This window comes from Biomphalaria glabrata, chromosome 6 (genome assembly GCF_947242115.1).
Source record: "Biomphalaria glabrata chromosome 6, xgBioGlab47.1, whole genome shotgun sequence".
Taxonomy (NCBI): Eukaryota; Metazoa; Mollusca; class Gastropoda; family Planorbidae; genus Biomphalaria; species Biomphalaria glabrata.
In genome coordinates, this window is record NC_074716.1 from 37,954,027 (window position 1) to 37,980,018 (window position 25,992).

The following is a 25,992-nucleotide window of genomic DNA, read 5'->3' on the forward strand; positions in this document are numbered from 1 at the left end:
GAACCAGGCATCACGTTAAAAGTAATGACTATAACCAAAAAAAAATGACAATTTGACAGACATTGAAGCAAACGACAAGGCAGGCCTTGAAAACAAAAAGAGCAGAAACACTGGACCTGGTCTATCTCGCATAAATATTTTCAAGATAATTGAAGTTTATCGTAAGCTGATACAGGCTGAAATTATCAAGGTGAATGTGGGGTTGTTCCCTCCATGCCCAGCAGACGACAAGAATGTAAACACCCCTGGTAAAGTGTGGGGCGTGGGGTCACTCCGTTGATTGAGACGACACGGTCGTCTTAAGGCAGACATTGAGTCACGTGAGGCTAATGAAAGAATAACAATAACCAGGCTGCTCCACAGTGGAGACATGCTCGCGCTAAGGGGAAGGAATAACTTAGAACTATTTCAATCTTACGATTCAAGGGTTCTCATATAGTTATCTAAAAGTGTCCTTTTCTTCGTACTTATTTATTAGTTGGACATCTAAGTTTCCGTTTCAAGGCTCTTGACAAGTTTCAAGCGAGTGTGAGTACTACGTTTTTCACACAAGCGTGAGTACTTAAACGACTTACTTTAAAAAATTGTTTACGATTGAGCTTCAATATAAGAAAACAAATATATCTTTTGTATTGAGCCCAAAACTGGTCAGTTTAAGAAATCCGCCCCCTCGCTCCACACACACACACACACACACACACACACACTGATTTTGTTCCGCTCTAACAATACGACTGAGAGTCCTTCACTCAGTTTTACACTGCTACATAGTTCTCTAGTTCAAACTATTCAAAATGTTAGATCGCACAATGCCTAAATGCCAGTGTAATAACATTCAATTAATGTTATGGCTAATTAAGTCTGGAGATAAAAACTTTACCTAAACATAACCAAAAAATGTTTAGAAACGATTAAACTTCTGTTTGTGTGTTGATATAATTTTAATTCAAGGCATTTCCTAAAATTTAATTTTTCTTCCACTGATTTCAATATGAAGCGACATTCTTTGTTATTTCCAAAGTCTCAACAAACAAATGGCTTACAGTACAAAAGCTCAAACTTCAAGAAGATAAAGCAGGAGTTGTGTTTTAAATAATATAAGCCCTGACTTAAGGTTCATCTTTTGTTCACAGGTTTGATGACTGTGTATTCTTGTGTGGTGTCTGAGTCGGGGGTGGGGGGGGGGGTGGATGCTATACTGACTGACATCTTACGCTATGCGACTATAACTTTGCTTAAGACTTAGTAAACAATCTCTTTAATCTTTTTACATTTCTTTGTGTAGTCTTCTCTCTTTTGTAATCTCTCTATCTACAAATAGATTTCTTTTCATTTGATTATTTCTCGCTAAAACACACACATATAATTGAAAAACAATTTATCAAATTTTCAATATCCATTTTATTTTCGGTCATGCGGTAATAAGTTATCAGTGGAGTAGAAATAGTTGACTTCGATGAATTCATTAATCTATTAATTGAACAGGGTCCTATTGCTTCTCAATGGAACAAAGAATAGTTTGTCTAAATATTTTAGTTCTAATTATTGTATAAGTCTCTAGCAATCTGTTATGTTCAAGATAATGTTCTAATATTATGAACGTAACGATGTGTAGGTGAGACAATATTTTATGTTTGCTTGAACATATATACGTTAATCAGAATACATGCGTATTTATTGACCTTGGTGGTCAATAGGGCAAGTGTTTTGGAGCTAATGACATGGACAGGTGTGTCATGTCATCAATGCAACTTGTTTATGAAACACTGAATAGGTTGGAGCTAATGATATGGACAGGTGTGTCATGTCATCAATGCAACTTGTTTATGAAACACTGAATAGGTTGGAGCTAATGAAATGGACAGGTGTGTCATGTCATCAATGCAACTTGTTTATGAAACACTGAATAGGTTGGAGCCAATGACATGGACAGGTGTGTCATGTCATCAATGCAACTTGTTTATGAAACACTGAATAGGTTGGAGCTAATGACATGGACAGGTGTGTCATGTCATCAATGCAACTTGTTTATGAAACACTGAATAGGTTGGAGCTAATGACATGGACAGGTGTGTCATGTCATCAATGCAACTTGTTTATGAAACACTGAATAGGTTGGAGCTAATGACATGGACAGGTGTGTCATGTCATCAATGCAACTTGTTTATGAAACACTGAATAGGTTGAGAGCTAGGAACACGAGCTAGCCGGAAACCAATCGCCCCAAAACTGACTTGCAACGTCGCTGTTTGAACCGAAAGGTCGTAAAGTCAGACATGTGACAAGGCAACGAGCTATTGGTTCGAACTGCCCACAGGTTGTGACGTCTCAGGTCAGTGTTCAAGCCCTTAAGATCGAGTGGTCTCGGATAGTCTCCATGCATGGGAGGTTCTAAAATTGTCATCCAGTAGCCAGTAGTATTTAGTAACAGATGCTCTCTAACAGAGAAGCCGATAAAGAATCGTCACTCATTCCTGGCCTGATCGAACTAGACTTCTTTGTAATCAAAAGTTAGGACATCTACTAAAGACTGGGTAAAGTCCCTTTGACGATGCCCCGATTTTCCAACGGGATTCAAACTCAACACCCTCGGTTTAAAGTCTAGGCTCTTCCACAAAATTTCATAAAGATAAGTGTACCGGGGGGGGGGGGGGTAAACTCATAACACTTCTTCCAACCGTTTTAAGACTTTCAAATTGAGGCTCTATTTCTCTGCCTGTCAAGTTAACAGACACAGGAAGCATTAAGTTTGTATCTCTGTAAATGTGTGTGAATGAGTGTGATAGTCATAACTGTAAGTGTGTAGACATTTTGTGACAGTGGCCAGTGTCATTCAGTTAGGTAACCTATAAAAATACTTAACTCCATTGTGTCACATATGTTGTCAATGTTGAGGTAAGGGAGCGTTACTATGAGTTTAATAAAACAAACGCTTCTGAAAGTATGCCTATAGACTGAAAGTGTCAGTCCACAATGAAAGGCGGGGCGTTCCCTACCTGCCATTTCAAGCTTTTTTTTTTCAATCATTTCAGAAAGTCGTCAGATAGCCAGGAGATAAACCATGACTTATGAGCGGGTTGTGTGCTCTGCTTCTTGAGGTGTCGAAATAAATGACTTCTGAGAAATAAAGTAGAGATGCGATATACAGAGAGGAGAGGGGAGGGCTGGGACTAGATTTGGTCTCGCAGAATTGTACTCTTAAATAGGACAAAGAGTTCAGCATATTCAAGCTACTTGTTCTGATTAGCTGAACTAAAACTTGCCAGGCAGGACTGTATAAGTACATATTGTATTATTACTGTTTTTAGTACAATGAAAAAAAAAACAAAGAATGCGCATAGTTTATACTTTACGTAAACACTTGTCAATAATGATTGATTTCTTTACTTTGGAGATTGTTTCACATTTTATTATATGGGGGCCCATCTCAAGACATTGGGGGGGGGGGGGTTACATTTCAAGAACGACTACTACTTAATTGGTTTAGAAAAAAAGAGATCCCTGATGATACTGAAAAGGGCAGGGGGATCATTAAACCTTTCTATCTCATCTGAAGGCTAAGTCCAGGTGTGAAGTTTTTGTTTTCTTAGAACATATTGTATACACAGTTTAAAACGAGAAATATCTCATTGGTTCTTTATGTGCAAAATATGAAAGTGAAAAAAAAAAGGGGCGGGCATGGCAAATTTTAAATTACTAGATAACTGTTACAGATAGAGTGATACAGAGAGAGAGAGAGACAGAGAGAGAGAGAGAGAGAGAGAGAGTAAAACAGAGATCTTGAGTAGATAATATTCTGCATTAATTTTAAGATATGTTGTACTAATTCCTCAACCCAAACCCAATATGTCTGTTTCGTATATTACAACTGTAATTTTATCAGCTAATCAGTTTGAGAACTACTAGACCTAGTATTTAGACTTGATTTAAAAACAAATGGAGATCCTCTGATATCTATAAATAGCTGAATTTGTTAGGTTACTTCCAGGTACTTGCTACTTGAAACTCTTAAGTCATTTATCTGCGTTGGTATTAACATAGAAAATAAAAGCACTTCCTAACGTAGCCTTCTCTCCAAGAAGGAAATATTGGAGTGGACACTTATCAACATATTGAAACACAATCTCCAAGAAGGAAATATTGGAGTGGACACTTATCAACATATTGAAACACAATCTCCAAGACGTAATGTATATCTCACCTCATAACTCCTTAACTTGAGCAATTGATCTCATTTGATCAGTTCATACAGGTCCAAAGGTCACTGGATTTACTCTTGGTTTCTAGAGACACTTTGTCCTGAAAATACACATGTCATAAAAACGTCATTTGTGTCACGTGACTTCATTATTTAAGGTAATAACAAATATTGATTATGAAATATAAAAAATATCTAATATATATATATATATATATATATATATATATATATATATATATATATATATATATATATATATATATATATATATATATATATATATATATATGGGTAGGTTTGGTCAGTTGCAGATATAGGTATATATATATAATATTTTAATAACATTTCCAGTGAAGTTATTACTTTAATATCTTTTATCCACTGGCAACCCTCCGGTTCTATCTCTACATATCGCACTGTGTTTAATCAAATATGGAGGGCTTTGGAGAAGCTTAGGAGAGTAATAAAACTGATAACATCTAGATCCAGACATGTCATCATTAAACCGGAAAGTGATTAAAGTTTGACATTCATAGACAAGAAATACATGCTTGGAGAAGAATAAACAATGCGTTGCGTAGCAACATGAAAAAGCTGTATGAAATTATTTCTATAATTGCAATCAGCCGGAAATTTGACTTCAATAAAAAAAAGGTGGTGCAATAAAAAGTTGGAAGAAAATATTCTGCTAAAATATGAAAACAAATTACAAAAAAAAAACAAAAAAAAAAAAAAAAAAACAAATGAAAGTTTATAAAAGAGTCTCTAGGAACTATAAAGTTCTCTAAGTGACATAAATAAAGCGTAATTATAAGGTTCAAAGTTTTGTTTGTATAAGTAGTGAAATGTGAGACGTAGTGAAATGTGAGAAGTAGTGAAATGTGAGAAGTAGTGAAATGTGAGAAGTATTGAAAAGTGAGGAGAACAAATGTTCAATAAAGCAGCAAATAAAGTGTGTGTGTGGTATGACGTCTTGGTAAATCTTGATGGCGGCTTAAAGAGGTTAGAGAGAAGGAGAGACTCAAACTTAAGACTACAAACGTGGCAGAACACGAATACATTGGACCCGGAGAAGACTTGCAGAGAACATGTCACATGTCACGTGCTTTAATGTCTTCCAGTCTGGAAACATGACATCGGCTGCAAGACCTTCCTCACCCTCTCCTCCCCTCTTCAATTATTGGCTTTTGTTTCTCACACCACGCACTGACACACGTCTTTGTCCATCACGCCCCGGCCCCAAATAGTTTTGAGGTAATTTGAAAACATCTACGTGGGATCTTCAACACACAATCACTTACAGGAACACGTTTTAACCACCCCGCCACCCTATATCAACGCCCTACGAGGGGCTACCCCCCCCCCTGAGTCCCGCTGTAAATGGAGTTCGCGCTTTTTCCCGACAAATAAATTTTCCGACTTGCCCACGTGTCTGTTTTAAGGTTGTGACACAAATGACATGCCGGAGATGTCAGTCGACTAAAGTCTTCCTGTCTCCCTTAGGACGACTTGAATGTTTAGATCTAGTTCATGTCAAGGCCAGGACAAGTGGTCAAGACGTGTTCCAGTCACAGCTTTAAACAATGAAACTTGGGGAGAATTGAATGTCTGTCTATTGGTGTACAGAAACTAAACATTGATGCAGAGGTGTACAGAAACTAAACATTGATGCAGAGGTGTACAGAAACTAAACATTGATGCAGAGGTGTACAGGAACTAAACATTGATGCAGAGGTGTACAGGAACTAAACATTGATGCAGAGGTGTACAGGAACTAAACATTGATGCAGAGGTGTACAGGAACTAAACATTGATGCAGAGGTGTACAGGAACTAAACATTGATGCAGAGGTGTACAGGAACTAAACATTGATGCAGAGGTGTACAGGAACTAAACATTGATGCAGAGGTGTACAGGAACTAAACATTGATGCAGAGGTGTACAGAAACTAAACATTGATGCAGAGGTGTACAGGAACTAAACATTGATGCAGAGGTGTACAGAAACTAAACATTGATGCAAAGGTGTACAGGAACTAAACATTGATGCAGAGGTGTACAGGAACTAAACATTGATGCAGAGGTGTACAGGAACTTAACATTGATGCAGAGGTGTACAGGAACTAAACATTGATGCAGAGGTGTACAGAAACTAAACATTGATGCAGAGGTGTACAGGAACTAAACATTGATGCAGAGGTGTACAGAAACTAAACATTGATGCAAAGGTGTACAGGAACTAAACATTGATGCAGAGGTGTACAGAAACTAAACATTGATGCAAAGGTGTACAGGAACTAAACATTGATGCAGAGGTGTACAGGAACTAAACATTGATGCAGAGGTGTACAGGAACTAAACATTGATGCAGAGGTGTACAGAAACTAAACATTGATGCAGAGGTGTACAGAAACTAAACATTGATGCAGAGGTGTACAGGAACTAAACATTGATGCAGAGGTTTTCATTCTATGTTGAAACTATTCGTATCTTTGGCCAACCGTTTTTCTCAATACAAGATTTGAGGTTAAACACAAAAGAAAGTCAAAGACGCTTATGGCACACAACACAATGCGTTCTAACTCTTACAGCTGTACTCCAACACTGAGCTGTTACAGCTGTACTCCTACCCTGTGCTCTTACAGCTGTACTCCAACACTGAGCTGTTACAGCTGTACTCCTACCCTGTGCTCTTACAGCTGTACTCCAACACTGAGCTGTTACAGCTGTACTCCAACCCTGAGCTGTTACAGCTGTACTCCAACACTGAGCTGTTACAGCTGTACTCCAACCCTGAGCTGTTACAGCTGTACTCCAACCCTGAGCTGTTACAGCTGGACTCCAACCCAGAGCTGTTACAGCTAGACTCCTACCCTGAGCTGTGTATCCTCAGACTCAAAGACAAGCCTTATTAGTTATTTTCATTTAAAAAGTCATGATTGTGGTTTCTTGCAGGCTGTATACGTTTAAGAAATTGAACAATCAATCTAATGAAATGTTAGGAATTGTATTTAGTGCTAGTCTCTCTATCTCAATCAGACCAATTGTGTTCAAAAGGTGTTATTAGTAGAAAGGTGATCAAACTCAACTATGTTCACTAAATAGATAGCCTGAAATGTTTGTAAAGAGTAGTGCATTACTCTTTCTTACTACTCAAATAAGAAACATCAATGAAAAATTACTTACAAAGTCTTTTTTTTCCGTTATGTCAGAACATTATACACATTATTGAAACGGACAGAGCTACTAGATCTACTCACGTGAATCAGAACAGGCAGAGAGGACGACAAGCTTCATTAAGGATAAGGCCGGGGGGAAGGAAGGAGCATTTACAAGAACCTCGTTGACCAGAGGGTGGGGGTGGAATATACCAAAGTGATGCTCAGATTTGTTGCAGATGTCATGTGTCATGTCAGATGACAGCTATGCGTGACGTGATCATCTCCAGACTTGATTGAGTTATTGACAAGTCAAGCTTCTATTTTTTTTTCAATGTTTATTACATTCGTTACATTGCGGGGCGTGGTCAGCAGCTCAGGAGTTAGGGGCCTTGGTGGGCAGTTATGTATCATAGGGGTCAGTTATGTGTCATAGTGGACAGCTATTTGTCATAGTGGACAGCAATGTGTCATAATGGGTGATTCAGTGTATATTAATCTGCAGTTTGTCTCAAAATTAATTTTATATTGCCATTTTTTGTTTACAATAAAATTTTTGTTTGTAAAATGTTTTCCATCTTTCGGATGTTCCTTTAAAGTTGAAGATAGTTTACTTCCTAGTCCAAACCTCCCGCAGGACGACGGGGGATGGGAGCAGGCAGGGTTTGAACCTGGAACCATCGATAAGTCCGAACGACAGTCCAGTGCGCAAATTGCACGAGCAGGCAGCCATCTATGTAACAAATATGAATATTACTTTAAAATGTATGAATATTACTTCAACAAGTATGACTGTTACAATGCATAGAAAAGTTGGTGTGATGTGATGAAGTAGACATCAGATTATTATCATCATACTCTGTACTCCCAGCGCTGCAGGCACAATACAAGATTTTTGGTTAATAAAATGACAAAGTCTTAATTTAAGTTTGTTGGTGTAGGCGCTCGATCTTTGGACTACCACTTCTAGATGCACTTTCAAATCTTTCATTCTTTTAACATAGCGCCCCGCCACCTTGAAGTTGGTACGATGAGCCTGGCCTGTGTCTGGCTGTTATAAACAGGGCGTCTCTTCCTAGAAGTTACGGAGATGACAACTAATACAGTCATATTTACATTTTTCAGTCGGCCAAAGCACACAGTTATTCATACACATAACAACCTTTTCTAAAATATCAATGGGGAAAACGTGTGGAAAAAATAGAATTAACCAAATTTACACAAATAAGCAGGATACACCTAACAAGTGAACTTGAATCCTTGACTTAACATTCTTTGCACTGTGGGTCAATAAAAAAAAAGAATTCGAAAACTTCCTCTTAGTACAAGACATTAGTCCGCATTAATGAGGACATCCTCACATCTCTCTCTCTGAATTTTGTATCTTTTTTTTTTTCTGTTTTTTTTTTTCATCATTTAAAATGCACATCATGTACTTCGTACAGTTATTTATAGACTACTTTTAATTTTAAAAAAGTTTCCCTCAGAACTGCCTTGGGCGTGTGACGTAACGAGATTTCTTGCGTCACTAGCTTTAGTCCCAGGCCTGAGAAACGTTTACTAGTGAGTGGCACAAGAGAGGAGAGAGAGAGAGAGAGAGAGAGAGAGAGAGAGGAGAGAGAGTGGGGGTGGGGAGTGAGAGGATGAAGAGGAAAGGAGATAGGGAAGTAGGTTGGGTGATCATGATTGATGGGCTGACTAGATCGATTGATTAATCACGTGATTCGTAGTTGACATGACTAGATGCCATCAGACAGGTACATTAAACATGTGACATCAGTCTGCACCACCTGGCAAGTAATACTGTAAGGGCAAATCTTCCTATGTTCTCTGAGCACTCCTAAGCGCCCGTTTCAAAGCATTAAAATGAATCGCCCCTGTCCTTTAAAATGTCAGCAGAACAAACCACGTAACAAGTTTAATGATTATTACCAAATTGAAAAAGAAACTAAGGAGATTAAAATGCCATCCATTGAACGAGGTGAGGTTTGGGTTCAAAGTACAGGGGAATCACTTTGACATAGCTGTCATCTCTGAGATTTACAACATTCTAGGGGGAAACATTCTAGTGGTAAAGATTCGGGGGGGGGGGGGAATATATTCTGGGGGGAAGACAACTCTCGACCATTTCACATTTCCCACAGTCACCCGCACATAGTCAGTCACACATTGTCACCCTAACCCAGTCACCCCCACATAGTCACACATTGTCACCCTAACCCAGTCACCCCCACATAGTCACACTTTGTCACTCACACAATCACCCACACATAGTGAGTTACACATTGTCACTTACAAATGATCACCCTCACATAGTTCACCATACATAGTCGTAACACATAGTCACCTACGCTTAGTCGCACCTATTCACAAACACGACTTGCCCTATCTTCTTCGCTAACTAAACAAATACTATCTTTATAAAATGTAAGCAGGTCTTTTGACCACCTTCTTTAGACCTTTTCCCACCCATGAAGAAAGTGTTAGCTAATAGTTTTAAAACAATGACTAAATCATTCCTAACATAACAGTTAAAGTAGCTACTGGCTGTTTTGTTGAAACAAGATAAAATATGAAAAAAATACTTTTTAAAAAGCTCATATTAAGAGTAATTGTATCAATTAGTTTGGATTAGTCATGTAATTATATATACCAAAGAATTGACCTAGACCTATAAATTTGTGCGATAAAAATATTCTTACCAATTGTTTATGTTTAGCTTTTAGCGCTATGATCCTATCACTTGTCTCTCCAGTTGTAACAGGGGGAAGGGAAGAAGGGGCTATCTTGGTGAATGTTTACATAATCGTTTTTAAATGCATACAAAAATATTCACTCAGGGTTCAAGATTGCTCAAGGGGAATACTTCTACGTATACCACCACATCCCCATCCATAAAGTATTTCTAGTCACAGTGAGAGCTTATGACTGGCATTTCTCTACTGGCAATACTTACAGAGTTGGGCCATTGACCGTGTTCAAGAAACAAAACAAAATAATTAATTATTAACAGTTAGTTAGCTTATTGGTTAATTTTTTTAGTGATTCTTGTGTTGTCAAGTAAAAGAAATAATTGTGAGAAGTTTCAGCTTAATCCGAGTTTGGGTGTGGGAGAAATAATGTGTACAAACTTTTTACGATACAAGCAGACAGACAGAGTTGATAAAGCTTTGTAAAAGTCAACATGGACACATCAAAATATTTAACTTGTTAAAAAATCAAAACTGCCACGGTTTGCAGTTTATGTCGACAAAGGCGTATCTCTTGGTAGTAAGACTTGACAGAGGCGTATCTTTTGGTAGTAGGGCCAGAAAGTGGCCTAACTCGTGTGGCCAGTGGAGAAATTCCAGTGGTAAACTCTCACCAAGACTAGAAATACTTGATGGGTCTGAATGACCTCCTGACAGGCCAGACAGCGGGGCAGCAGGCGACCTCCAATTAACCAAAATTCCAGGCCAGCTTACCCTGGCATGAAGAATGTCGAGTCTATATTAACGTATTGCAGGACTTAATGGTGAACTAGAGGGCGCCAAGATAAAAAGATTTGTGGTAGTCATGGGAACATTTAGGTAAAAAAAAACAAAAAAACTCCAGTTTACTTTGAGCGGGAAACACGTTGAGTTGACAGACAGGAAGTGATAGTTGCCATGTCAACAAAGGTGTACGCCCACGCTGCGACCCGGATGTCACCGTAAATACATCAAAAATATGTGATGCGGACGAAATTCTTCGTAGTTAAAAGAAAAAAAAATAAAGCTTTTTTTTCCACTTCGGGATGACGTAATATATGGCGTCACGGGGCTCCTAACGAAATGTAGCACTGGCTTCTAAGTAGTGTCCTCCTGACCCCGTCCTAAATGAAATACTGAGAGGTGTCGTACACTGTGACAGAACTGAAGCCAAGACACAAGTCCTTAGATGTAGCAGGTCTACATGAGCTGGACTGCGCCGAGTGGAACGGAGGGAGGAGACAAAATAAATCTTTGCCCCCCCACCCCCCCTACATCTGTAATCTATTTTAGAATTCCTCTACAAGTTTTGCTGATATGTGACGACTGCATCAGTTTCCACAGAAAATTTATTCGAAATTAGTTTTTTTTGTTTTTGTTTTTTAATTTCACATGTAGGTCGTTAGTTATAATTGTACTATTGACTTTCTGCTAGACTCGGGAGATTTTAGATGTACACACTGGTTACACTCAACGTCTGCGATAACACATATAATTTCATTCACACACACACACCAAGTTTCTTGGAGACTTTTTAAACTTAACAATGTCAAGGACACCCTATTGAACTACACCATCGCCGACTATATAAAAAAAAAAAAAAAAAAAGAACTGAGCATTAACTGTAAGAATAGGCCACTGCCTGATCTTCATATTACATGTCTATTACCGCTAGTTAGTTACCCATTGCTTTTTGAAATACCCGTCGTTTGTTTTTACATTTGTAAGTGGGAGAGGGGAAGTTCAATGCTTCCTTCATATTTAGTGTACTAACTGACACACTTTGCTTGTACAGTGGTACAACAACATCCCAAAGCCTAACCTCTGACCTCTCCTTCAATCAATAGAAAGCTCTTCCATTAGTTTCTACACCGGAGACACCAACACATATTTCTGGTCACACTTTGTTCCCGTCATGTCTGAAAATGTCCACTAGTTCAACGACATGAAAATGAAATCTGTCGCGTAACTAGTTGCCCCCCCCCCACCAATCTACATATTTGAGAAGGTTAAATCAATCTCAGCCTGGAGACCTGCACTAGACCCTCCCCTTATCTATCCCCTTACCTAACCCTCATCCTGTTGTGGCATCCCACAGCAACACAGACAACACGACTCGCGGCCCTCTCTATCATTTAGATAAATATTGTTGCAGGTCTCTGGGAAGTTTCCCATTTTATTGGCCGGCTACAGCAACAGCCCGTGACGTGGTTTGCAGATTCACCCCCAAGATGACATGTTTATAGAGCCGGTGGTTGCGAGATACCAGGAGAGGGAGGGGGGAGGCTATCATTGGCATTATTGTAGAAACGTTTGGCGTTGGAACTCATTCATTAAACTGAGTGAGACTCTCTTCATTGCCAGTGTGCTGTCGTCTGCCCAGGGGAGAGAACAAAATAAAAACAAAGAAAAACAAATGCCCAGACGTGCCAAGGGCAAGGCATCCTGTCAGAAGATGGCCCACTAAAAATGTTTCATGAAAATACTACGAGACAAAAAAAAAAAAAAAAAAAAAATCTTCGGACTGTAAAAACAAAGTTTAGCAACAATTATATGTCGACTTCTCTTTTTTCCCAGTAATCTCTTTCTTCTTGTGTTTAAACATCAAGCAAGATTTATTGCACTGTTGTATAAACGTATTGTTTTCAGTGTGCGTTAGTTTTCTATGCTATTAGACGCAAATCTGAAAGAATGTACAAACTGGTCTTTGCAAGAGAGTTAAGGCGACACCTTCGATATAGATATATAGGGGTCATGGAGGTCACGGTTGAGAGCATGTAAAATAAAGGAAGGGGACACAGTTCAGTGAAATATCTCATTAGTTGTGTTTCACAGAGATTCTATGGTTTGAGAACCAGAATTTGAATTAAAGGTGTTTGTGTGTGTGTGAGTGAGTAATGTGTTGGTTATGATGACAACAATACATTCTCTTGTCTGATTAGTTCCAATACTTTTAGTGTAAGAAAGAAAGAAAGAGAGAGAGAGAGAGAGAGAGGAATCTATGTGACCTCTTGAAAAGTTGATATTGTTACAAATGAACAGTGATAGGTAGAGGTCAACGTATGACCCCGGCGAGATGACACAGCAACTAGTGTTCCCTGGAATCTACATGTACAAACAAAGACAGGATGTGACGTGTCCACACGTGTTGTTCCAGGGGACGAACAGATCTAAGTAGGGGGACAGTTACTAATGAACAGTGACAGATAGAGGTCACTACGTGTGACCCCGACTTGATGACACTGCAGCGAGTGTTTTCTGGAATCTACCTGTATAAATAAAGACAGGATGTGACGTTTCCTGACATGTTATTCGAAAGGATACTAGGAGTGTTTGTGCAACTTTGGAGAAGCGATTAGGGACTCTATATAAGCCAGAAAGTTAATGTGAAAGTGGGTCGTATGGAGTCGTGAGTGAGCCGTTACAGTCGATACAGACTATGTAAGACGTGTGCGGCTCTGTGGAAGAGAAATGTGTACGACTCGATGCAAGTTAACTAGGGTAGAGTTAACTGGAGTGGACTACTGTCGTTAAAGTCTATACAGCGAACTACAGTGGACTTGAGCCGTTACAGTCGATACAGTCGATGTAAGACGTGGGCGGCTCTGATGTGGTAGACTGGAGTACGACTTGGTTCAGCTTTGGGAGACCTGGAGCGACACTGGGAAGTGTGTCGTTGGTCTGTTCTGTGGAATACGACTCGATGCAAGTTGAGATAAGAGGAATTGCAACGAAGTGAAGAAATGCAGTGCAACGAAGTATAGCTAACTGTAAACTGACAGATATTGTACAGTCTTCTACGCTACATGTTACAGTAATGTTAGAGTTAATAGTCATTAAAGTTATATGAAACTGAAAGTTTAGTCGTCAAGTTCTTTACAGTGTTTTTATTTGTGTGCCAACTAATACATCTAGCCAGAAGATTCAGAAATACGTAACAATTGGTGTCAGAAGTGGGATCTTTCTGGCTAGAATGTGCTCCATCAAACTTCTTAATGAACTTGACATGAAAGAACTTAGACAAGAGGTTCGAGAAAGAGGTCTACAGCTTAACGGAAATAAGGAAACGCTAACAGCACGTCTCAGACTAGCCCTGTTGGAGGAAGATGAGAATCCAGACACTTGCCAATTTGAAATCAAACCTAATACGATGGAGCTCCTGAGAACTTTGCAATACAAAATGAACTCGGTGAAAGAGAGCATTAAGGAGATAGAATCAGAAATCAACACTAGATTTTCTTCATTTAACCATTTGATCAAAGTCATGAATGAGAATGAACAAATAGCTACCACGCCCAACAAGACAGAAGAACAAACAAATACGATAAAAGATCAAACTAGAATCATGATGAACGAGCTACTGAACACTCAACAGTATCAGATTGAGTCGACAGATAAAAGAGCTACACCATTGATGAACAGCGAACAATTGTCCAACCAAGAATGTGGCGTTACAGACAATTACGATAGGGATGCTGGTGATGGTTGTGCTGTCTGTGACTGTGATGGCAAACCAAACGAATGTGGCCCACAAGAAATGAAAAGAGACGGTAGCTGTTACTATTTCAACAAAAAGCAGAATGAGACCGCTGAAGAAACAATAGAAGAGACCTATAGTTTGACCGAAGCTTTAGCTATAGATAAACCTGATTTGAGTACCTCAACCAGCCAAACAGATCAAGACAACGTTGGGTCTGAGTCCAAGCCTGTTGCTGTGGGCCTTAAAGACTTCTGTCTTCTATCTGCCAGTGTCTGCGAGAGGAACTCGATGTTTGATTGCTGCACTCATGCGTTTGACAAGAACTGTACGTACGTAGCTATGCAAGAAGATTGTGAATGCCAAGAAATACACCAACAAGCTCTAGACTTAACAGAAGCTTGTGCAGCTATCAAGGTAGGCGTGAGAAGCCCTGGTGATAGTCAAGGAATTACAATAGAAACTGATGCTGAAGTTGATGGACCTTTGCACGTTGAATGTTATCAACCTGCCCCACAGTCGAGTCCTCCAGACTCGGATGAAGGTGATGACGTGTTTGACAACTTGCCTTCAAGTGGACTTGCAGCTCATTCGCAAAGCACCCATCGAAGAATAATGCTGAAACAACTTGTTAGATCAACAGTCTTGATGACTACAGCCATGAAATGCAATACCTTCCTATGTGCTATGTGGCTGCCATCAGCATTGATTGACAAGAGAGTAAGACAACGACATCAACGCAACCAAAGAAATATCAAATGGAGGAAGCGGAGAAAGCGACACATGCAGAGTGCAATGTGGATGGCCCCAACAAGATCAAGATACAAACCCACCCCTTCTCCCACTGATAGACCCCCACCTGCATTTATGAAACTCCATAGCCCATGTTGTTAGAAAACAGGCCCACCACTTCTCCCACTGATAGACCCCCACCTGCACTAACGAAACTCCATAGCCCATGTTGTTAGAAAGATTCTGTCCGGAACCATCAGACCAAAGAAGAAAGCCTTACGAATCAGTTGAAAGTATGAAGCCACTAAAGAATAATCTAAGAACATTCCTCATTAGAATAGGTTTGATGAAGTATAACAGAGGTTTTAGAAGAACGATAATCAAGTCAGAAGCAAGAAGGACAGAACTAGTTTAAGATGCCAGAACTGTGAAGTGAGTAACCATCTGAGATAGAACTGTACAAATAAAACTGTGCGAGAAGATCAACCCAACAGGCATCGTACAAACCCAAAGTCAGTTGCTGTTGTAAGAAGAACATGTGAATAATGCTGTACTGTAATGAACCTGGTCATCTCTGAAGAAGCTCTGGAAAAAGCCCTAACCCATCTGTAAAAAGATGCTTGAAAATGTAAAACTCAGCCAGTGAAGCACGAACTCGTTAGAATGCTGATGAATTTTCTCGACAAGAGTGCCCAATGTCGTCATCTGAAGGTCGATGTTTCCATACCAAGATTGATGAAAACATTTGTGAGGAACTGCTGAAAAATGAGGATTTGGCTCCCATTCTTCTATGGAAAGAAGATGGACAACGGCCAGATTGAAAGAACATCTCTGAGAAGGGGGCAACCACCAAAGCTTCCTAATTGATCGTTGATCGATTTCATCAGTATCGTGATGAAGTAGAATCTGTTCGGGACGAACAGATCTAAGAAGGGGGCAGTGTTACAAATGAACAGTGATAGGTAGAGGTCAACGTATGACCCCGGCGAGATGACACAGCAACTAGTGTTCCCTGGAATCTACATGTACAAACAAAGACAGGATGTGACGTGTCCACACGTGTTGTTCCAGGGGACGAACAGATCTAAGTAGGGGGACAGTTACTAATGAACAGTGACAGATAGAGGTCACTACGTGTGACCCCGACTTGATGACACTGCAGCGAGTGTTTTCTGGAATCTACCTGTATAAATAAAGACAGGATGTGACGTTTCCTGACATGTTATTCGAAAGGATACTAGGAGTGTTTGTGCAACTTTGGAGAAGCGATTAGGGACTCTATATAAGCCAGAAAGTTAATGTGAAAGTGGGTCGTATGGAGTCGTGAGTGAGCCGTTACAGTCGATACAGACTATGTAAGACGTGTGCGGCTCTGTGGAAGAGAAATGTGTACGACTCGATGCAAGTTAACTAGGGTAGAGTTAACTGGAGTGGACTACTGTCGTTAAAGTCTATACAGCGAACTACAGTGGACTTGAGCCGTTACAGTCGATACAGTCGATGTAAGACGTGGGCGGCTCTGATGTGGTAGACTGGAGTACGACTTGGTTCAGCTTTGGGAGACCTGGAGCGACACTGGGAAGTGTGTCGTTGGTCTGTTCTGTGGAATACGACTCGATGCAAGTTGAGATAAGAGGAATTGCAACGAAGTGAAGAAATGCAGTGCAACGAAGTATAGCTAACTGTAAACTGACAGATATTGTACAGTCTTCTACGCTACATGTTACAGTAATGTTAGAGTTAATAGTCATTAAAGTTATATGAAACTGAAAGTTTAGTCGTCAAGTTCTTTACAGTGTTTTTATTTGTGTGCCTACTAATACTTCTAGCCAGAAGAATCAGAAATACGTAACAATATAAACAGCGTTAGAAAGTGACAAATGAATTTTTTGAGAAGGTCAAAGGTCACTGCAGCACGACGTAGACAGAGGTAGACAGACATAGACAGACGGGTCAGTTTTAGACAAGTTGGTTTCAGCTTCTGTTCCACACCACCCCCCTCACCTTCTTCAACAACAATCGAATGAAACTTTTGATTGAATAAAAAAAAAAAAGTTGTCAAACATCTTGTTATGTTTTATTTCCATTTTGTTCTTCAAGGGTTTGTCTGAAATTTAAAATAGGACGTCAACTATCTTCTTCCATCATCCGGTCCTGAGTCATGCCCCAGGAGCTACAAGCAGAGAAGTTCCTTCTATTGCACAGTGTTTAAACACCAAAAAAAAAACTATAGCAAAGTCAACAGACATATAAATATTTCAGTGTCAACAGAAAGCTTTTATGGTGAAACACATTGCAACATACAAATACATCCGCAAATCTGAAATTTAACTAACAAGATAAAGAAGATAGGTTGTGTTACATAAACTCGCAGTCAGCCCCTGAAGGTTAGTTGTACTCACGCATTAGTTACATATTGAGTCTCACACAACTGCTTTTCGTGTACGTAAAAGGTCATCAATTGACGCCTCCACGAATAATTGTGTTCCAGTCCAATGTTTGAGTGAAACTGTGTAACAGGGAGAGGGGGGACAGGGTCGTATTTTATTTCCAGTACAAGAAATGAACATGTTCGGACCGGAAGTGAAGTATTATGTGTCGGTCAGGGAAGAGTAATTTCGAAGCTGCTTCCGCTCTGTCTACATTGAAGCTAAGAACAGTAACTTGTTGTCCTGTGTGTGTATGTGCATTTGTGTGTGTGTGTTTTTAAAGAAGGGCAAAAGAGATGAAGGGGAGGTCAGTTTTGAAACCCATCGCATACCAGGCTGAAGTGACCTACATTGAGGTTCAACTAACAGGCTCACCTAACTTCTAGGCCACTGGCAAAGTAAGATAACTTCCCCTTGGGATTACAACGGGATTTGTTGGTGCTTTGGTGTGTCGTCCAATGTGTCCCTCGTGTGTCCTTCTTGTCCCTCCCCCCAACCGTGTGTGAGCAAGGAATCAACATGGTCCCAAAAACTACAGGTCAATATTGACACTGTTTTGGCAGTACTAACCGGACATCACTAGGAGATGGACAAGAAAAGAAGAAAAAAAAGGCGGGGAGGGAGAGATAGAAGAGTGGGGGCTTGAAAGAAGATGGAAAGGGGCGATGCGGGCGCAGTATTTCGGTGCAGTGTGTCCGTCAGTGAAAGAAATTATTGTTTTGACAGACGGACGAAAGAAATCTGTAGCTGCCAGGTCGCAGGCCATTAGAGAAAAGACAACTCTTCCAATTAGCACGTACAGTGCACTAAGAACGTAATAAAACAATTAGAATAAATAAAACAGCTACCTCAGCAAATTACATTTTAGAACTCATTATGAACACGACTTCTTCATTTCATAAGCTTCATCCTAATGTGAGATTGCTTTCAGAGAAAACTAATTAAAAGAACAAAAAAACAAAACTTCAGGTCAGAAACTCCAGAGTCTTATGAAGTGCTAACTTTGAACGTAGTTACTTGTAACAGCTTCCTGAAACTTGGGAACATAAAATTGACTATAAAAAAAAATAACAAAACATTTGTTTTCAACAAGATGATACAAATAGTTGTTCGTAATAAGCTCGTGTACACACGAAATAGTCATTACAGAGTCATTCATTGCGTTTTCTCCTTTTGTCTTTGGTATTTAAAGTAATACAAAAGGACGTAAGTCTTGACTGGACAGTAGAGGCAATAGTGTAATTCTCAGAGTTGACTGGACAGTAGAGGCAATAGTGTAAGTCTCAGAGTTGACTGGACAGTAGAGGCAATAGTGTAAGTCTCAGAGTTGTCTGGACAGTAGAGGTATTAGTGTAAGTCTGAGAGTTGACTGGACAGTAGAGGCAATAGTGTAAGTCTGAGAGTTGACTGGACTGTAGAGGAAATAGTGTAAGTCTGAGAGTTGACTGGACAGTAGAGGCAATAGTGTAAGTCTCAGAGTTGACTGGAAAGTAGAGGCAATAGTATAAGTCTGGGAGTTGACTGGACAGTAGAGGCAATAGTGTAAGTCTGAGAGTTGACTGGACAGTAGAGGCAATAGTGTAAATCTCAGAGTTGACTGGACAGTAGAGGCAATAGTGTAAGTCTGAGAGTTAACAAGACAGTAGAGGCAATAAGCAAAAAGAGGCAAAAATTATTTAAAAAAACAACAACAGCAGAGCTATACATTTACAACCATATTTCTCAATACTGTAAGATTTTGTTCCCTTTTCAATATCAAACAAAATTAATTGTTTACCACTATTTGATTACTTAATTTGTTTTTTTTTTATTGAGATAATGTAATGTAAGAAACAGTAAACAAGCGTGGAAAGTTTCAATTTGATCCAAGAATGGGAAGTGGGAGAATCAAATATACAAACATTTTACCAGACAGACAGACAGACAGTGAATTTATACAAGCTTGGTTTAAAATCAAGTTTTTGATCACGCAGTTTTCGCTCTTTTTGGCTGTAAATCTCTAAGTTCATCTTTCATCCAAGGTTTTCAGTCGAATCGGCCATTTGTTATCGTAACAAAAAATTAACAGTTCGCTCCCAATTCAAAAATTGCTGACATGATTGGTTAAGAATAACTTGGACTGGATTGACAGAATTTCTAGTAAATTGCAAATAATCAAATGAATGTATAAAAAAAAATATCCACCTAACAAACTTTAGGTCTTTACGTCTGAAAATGATACACTTTTATATTTTAAAAATTAAAATTCAACTTTTAAACACACACACAAGTAGTAAATATTTCCATGTTTAAATAGAGCAGTTTGAGAGTATCAGCTTTGGTCTGTCCAGCCCAATGCTAGAACAATTTGAGAGCCTCTGCTCTGGTCTGTCCAGCCCAATGCTAGAACAATGTGAGAGCCTCTGCTCTGGTCTGTCCAGTCTAACGCTATAACAATTTGAAAGCCTCCGCTCTGGTCTGTCTAGTCCAATGCTAGAACAATGTGAGAGCCTCCGCTCTGGTCTGTCCAGTCCAATGCTAGAACAATTTGAAAGCCTCTGCTCTGGTCTGTCCAGTCTAACGCTATAACAATTTGAAAGCCTCTGCTCTGGTCTGTCCAGTCTAACGCTAGAACAATGTGAGAGCCTCTGCTCTGGTCTGTCCAGTCCAATGCTAGAACAATTTGAAAGCCTCTGCTCTGGTCTGTCCAGTCTAACGCTAGAACAATGTGAGAGCCTCTGCTCTGGTCTGTCCAGTCCAATGCTAGAACAATGTGAGAGCCTCTGCTCTGGTCTGTCCAGTCCAATGCTAGAACAATTTGAAAGCCTCTGCTCTGGTCTGTCCAGTCTAACGCTAGAACAATTCTTCTACACGTGAACTGCAAAGACTGAACCCAACAGCCTGAAATGTGTTTGAATAGGACAGTGCTCATGTGTTTGCCCAAACGAGGCTCGGCCTGACAAGGGTGTGGACTGGAGTATGTATTGGGGAGTAGAGGGGACCAAGTGCTCCACTTGTCAACTGCACCCAGCGTATCACGGCGGGGTCTCTCACTTCTACAAGGAATACAAATATACTAACAAAACAAAAAGCGGGATTCGATATTGAGTTCTTCCCGTGTTCGCTCTTCAGTTGATTTAGTGTTCTGATCTGGCGGTGAAAGAGCAGAGAGTTGGGCAATATAATCAGATTGACATAAGGACAAGAAGTCAGAACTCAATTCCGTGACATAATCAATATTTATTTAACTGAACAAAAAAAAATTAAGTAAATACCATTTTTTGTATTCACCCCACATAACCACACCTGTATATTACTTTCAAAACTGTTGGGCCTTTTTTTTTTTCTGGTGATTCGTTGTTGGACTTTAATCATACGAAAGTTATTCTGTGTGTGTGTAAGAAAAACTCTAGGATTGATTTACTAAATTTAAGAGAAAAATTACTAATTAGATTAATTTAAAATTCATAACTTCGTTGTAAAATTGTCCTTCACAAGAAAAACAAAGCTGAAGTAAATAAAGTTTAAAATAAGATAAAGTTTGTAAAAGATTTCAAGAGTTGTCTTAAGTCAAGTTAATGTTATCTCCCATGTGAAGGGTTCAACTATCTCATACGTGTGAAATGTTTCTCAAGGATTATGTTTGAAAATCTGTGTTGGAAGAACTCTACGTATGGTATTAGAATATTATAAAGAAAGATTTCTCAAATAAAGTATTTGACTATGTGTTTTATAAACGAACTCTTCACAAACACCTCAATCTTGACATTTCTTTCAATCAATGACAAGTCCGAGACTAGGGAAGAAATGTGCGAAGGGAAAACAAATCGAAAGTAAGATGTAAGAGCCACAGAGTCACACCACCAGCAAAGCTCATTAATAAGATGTAAGAGCCACAGAGTCACACCACCAGCAAAGCTCATTAATAAGATGTAAGAGCCACAGAGTCACGCCACCAGCAAAGCTCATTAATAAGATGTAAGAGCCACAGAGTCACACCACCAGCAAAGCTCATTAATAAGATGTAAGAGCCACAGAGTCACGCCATCAGCAAAGCTCATTTATAAGATGTAAGAGCCACAGAGTCACGCCACCAGCAAAGCTCATTAATAAGATGCAAGAGCCACAGAGTCACGCCATCAGCAAAGCTTATTAGTAAGATGTAAGAGCCACAGAGTCACGCCATCAGCAAAGCTCATTAATAAGATGTAAGAGCCACAGAGTCACGCCACCAGCAAAGCTCATTAGTAAGATGTAAGAGCCACAGAGTCACGCCATCAGCAAAGCTCATTAATAAGATGTAAGAGCCACAGAGTCACGCCACCAGCAAAGCTCATTAATAAAATGCAAGAGCCACAGAGTCACGCCATCAGCAAAGCTCATTAATAAGATGTAAGAGCCACAGAGTCACGCCACCAGCAAAGCTCATTAATAAGATGTAAGAGCCACAGAGTCACGCCACCAGCAAAGCTCATTAATAAGATGTAAGAGCCACAGAGTCACGCCACCAGCAGAGCTCATTAGTAAGATGTAAGAGCCACAGAGTCACGCCACCAGCAAAGCTTATTAGTAAGATGTAAGAGCCACAGAGTCACACAACCAGCAAAGCTCATTAATAAGATGTAAGAGCCACAGAGTCACGCCACCAGCAAAGCTCATTAGTAAGATGTAAGAGCCACAGAGTCACGCCACCAGCAAAGCTCATTAGTAAGATGTAAAAGCCACAGAGTCACGCCACCAGCAAAGCTCATTAGTAAGATGTAAGAGCCACAGAGTCACGCCACCAGCAGAGCTCATTAGTAAGATGTAAGAGCCACAGAGTCACGCCACCAGCAAAGCTCATTAGTAAGATGTAAGAGCCACAGAGTCACGCCACCAGCAAAGCTCATTAGTAAGATGTAAGAGCCACAGAGTCACGCCACCAGCAAAGCTCATTAGTAAGATGTAAGAGCCACAGAGTCACGCCACCAGCAAAGCTCATTAGTAAGATGTAAGAGCCACAGAGTCACGCCACCAGCAGAGCTCATCAGGAACAAAACTTCGCCATTTTGATTGAAGTATTGCATTTTAATGAATAATTAATAATTTCAGATTACGAAATTTCTTTTTTTTTATGCGACATAGTTTCTACTAATTTATCTAAGTAAGTAGAAAAAAATAACTCTTAACAGTTTATTTGATGTGATTGTATGTAAATAAAAATCATTTAAACGACATTTATAATTTGCAAGAAATCTTAAAAGCGAAGTGAATGAAAAGATTTCAGGATGATGATTGACCGAACCTGGGCCTAGGATTTGAAGAGCTGTGAATGGTAGACGTGCCGTTGTCATGGCAATAAGCTATGGGCACAAAACTGGGGCGGATATGAAATGGGGTTCCTAGACCAGAAACCTTTCATACATTATCTAGATTTTGTTTTTCATGGTTTTTGAGTGGAAATTAAGATAGACTGGGACAAAGCGATAGAGAGAGAGAATGGGTAGGGAGAGAGAGAGAATGAGAGATAGAGAGAGAGAATGGGTAGGGAGAGAGAGAGAGAATGGGTAGGAAGAGAGAGAGAGAGAATGGGTAGAGAGAGAGAGAGAATGAGAGATAGAGAGAGAGAATGGGTAGGGAGAGAGAGAGAGAATTGGTAGGGAGAGAGAGAGAATGAGAGATAGAGAGAGAATGGGTAGGGAGAGAGAGAGAATGGGTAGGGAGAGAGAGAGAATGAGAGATAGAGAGAGAGAATGGGTAGGGAGAGAGAGAGAATGAGAGATAGAGAAAGAGAAAATGGGTAGGGAGAGAGAGAGAATGGGTAGGGAGAGAGAGAGAGAGAATGGGAAAGAGAGAGGAATACAACAATGACTCCAATATGGCAATAACAAAAAACAACAAGACATTGTGTTGAAACACTCCACTGAACTAGAACTGTTCAAATACTGACCTAAGTTTAGACATCATAAAGATACGAAACAAACCAAAAACTGCAGAGCGACCAGACCAAAAGATTTCGGTTCAAACAAACTGTAGGAAGCCACTTTTTGAAAACCCAAGGGGAGTCTATTAGCTGACAAAGGCGGTTGGACTAAACCTGATCTCTGAACATGGGGACCGGTAGCATGACGCTTGTCACACCTTGACAGACTGAGTTTTAGTAACTGAACTATGCTACTAGATAGGCCTCAAGTCTGCTGGGTACAGGTGAGGGGAGTGGCAGCAGGCTGGGAAGGTGTTTGAAAGGAAATAAAGAGGACAGCTGGGTAGAAGTTGTTTTTTGACATTTTCTTCAATTCGTTTTTGACTCTGTGTGTGTGTGTCGGTTTTGTGTCTGACTAGGAAGTGAAGGACTACAAGTGACGGGCTACCACTACAATAAAATGTTTGGATCACAAGGAGGGCACGAAAGTACTTACAAAAAAAAAAAAAAGGTTACAAAGACAGTTTGTGTGGAAACACAAACTCAAAATCGGTCCCCGAAGTGATCCACCTAGGCAGGTAAAAAGCAGGTATCAATATTTTCAGAAAGAATATCAGAATGAAATTCTATCAAAGGCAAATGACAGAGAAGAATGGAGTAAGAAAGTTGACAGATCCTGTGTGGTGCCTCAACGCTCCAGCAGACCAAGGGAAGTTAGACGTGAACCTGGCCTAATTGGTGTCTTATAATGAGTATCTAATTGATATAATTGTTTTGTAAAGGGTCAATCTCTTATTCAAAGCCTCAAGGATAAAAATATTTCGTAAAAAAAAATAAAAAAATCCTTTAGTTAGGTGCTATGTTGTTTACGTCCTGTACAGCAGTTTACATGATAATATGGACAATTACTTATTAATTGTTGTTTTAAATTATATTCCACGTATATGCATACTGAATAGATTTTTTCTCTTTAAAAAAAAGTAAACATTTTTTGTCGTGTAAATGTAGTAGTTAGTATGACAAAACTTACTTCACTTAGCAATACAATTGTAAAAAAAAAATTGAGAGAAAATTAAAAACCGTTTGCATGAATGTGTTAGAAATATGGTAAATAGATATGTCCCTTACTAGAGAGCCTCCCGTATTTGTTACTATTAATATTGAAAAGTTGTAAAAATGGTGTATGATTATGAAAAACAAACTGCTTGCATAGTTGATTTTATAAATTAAATTTTTCGCTTTCAGAAAAGAAAAAAAAGTAGTTGTTGCATCAGAACTTTGAAGGTCTAAAATCTAAAATATTATGATCTCGGATTTTCCCTATCTTTTCTAGTTTACGAGATCTAAACGGGACGCACGGACAGACAAAACTAATAGCGTTTATTTCCCGTTCGGGGGCCGCTAAAAATGATACCAGTATAACTGACAAAGTGAAAATTATAGATGGTGTATTCAATTGTTAGTGTGATGTTATATTTGCTGTTGTTTTAATGGTCAGTCATTTTGTTCTGTTTATTCCAAAGGTGGTGTTGTTTTTTTTTTTAAATGGCAAATTGTAAAATGTTCAGTGCAAAGAGGTTATTTTTCTGTCCGTTGATGGGAAGTTGGAAAAGAGACAGAGTAGCTATTAACAAATTGGTGCTGCACCAACTTGTCCTCTTATCCTTCTCTTTCTTGTTTCTAAAGCATCAAGCACAACTTTAAATTAGAGAGATTAAAAGGTTTAGACAAACGGTATCAATTAAATCTACAGGTGCCTCGGATGGATACAGGATGCTAATTAAGTTCAAGGTTGAAAGGATTTTTGTTTGTCACAAAGATTAGATTAACTCCGTTTGTGTGATACACATTTTGAACACGTCAATTCTCTCCCACTTCCCTAGGATCAAAACCTGGCCCCTTTATTCATTGCACCCAACAAAACATTAATCAATTTTTACAAAATTAAACCAATTCATTGGTGGCAATCAATTGATTTTCTTTGATGCAGAAAAGGGAAACAAATATTACATTATTAAGTGATATTGCTGTACCTGTGCGGTTCTTTCCCTTTTATCAACTTTTATTTTTATTCTTTATTTTTTGTTTTTTTTTCTTTGTAATTCTTTAAAGTTGTTGTTTTTAATTTATTACCAATAGTTAAATGACTAATTGTTTGTTTTTAAATTGATCCTTGAGTGGTCAGAGAAAAGAACTAATTGTGCTTGATCCTTAATTGGGTATCGGAGAAACTTGGCTAGACAGACAGACAGAAAGGCGGAGTGAGTTGATGTAAGCTTTGTAAAGACTGTGTGTCCCTGTAGATCTGCTAGCTCTAAACCTAGCTACGGCTCTCTGACATTGTTTATTTGTTAGGACATTAGCATGATCTATTCCTCTTGCCCCA

The 25,992-nt window shown here is 39.3% G+C and overlaps 1 protein-coding gene across 8 annotated transcripts in view; it reads right to left on the reverse strand.

The window, feature by feature from the left end:
- LOC106069424 (four-jointed box protein 1-like) overlaps positions 1-25,992 on the reverse strand; it is a 158,280-nt gene that overhangs the window by 8,592 nt on the left and 123,696 nt on the right. For all 8 annotated transcript variants that reach the window (XM_056034057.1, XM_013229079.2, XM_013229081.2 and 5 more), the window contains one exon: positions 4,202-4,299. The gene's annotated coding sequence lies outside the window, so the exon portion shown is untranslated. The remainder of the gene's footprint in view (positions 1-4,201; positions 4,300-25,992) is intronic.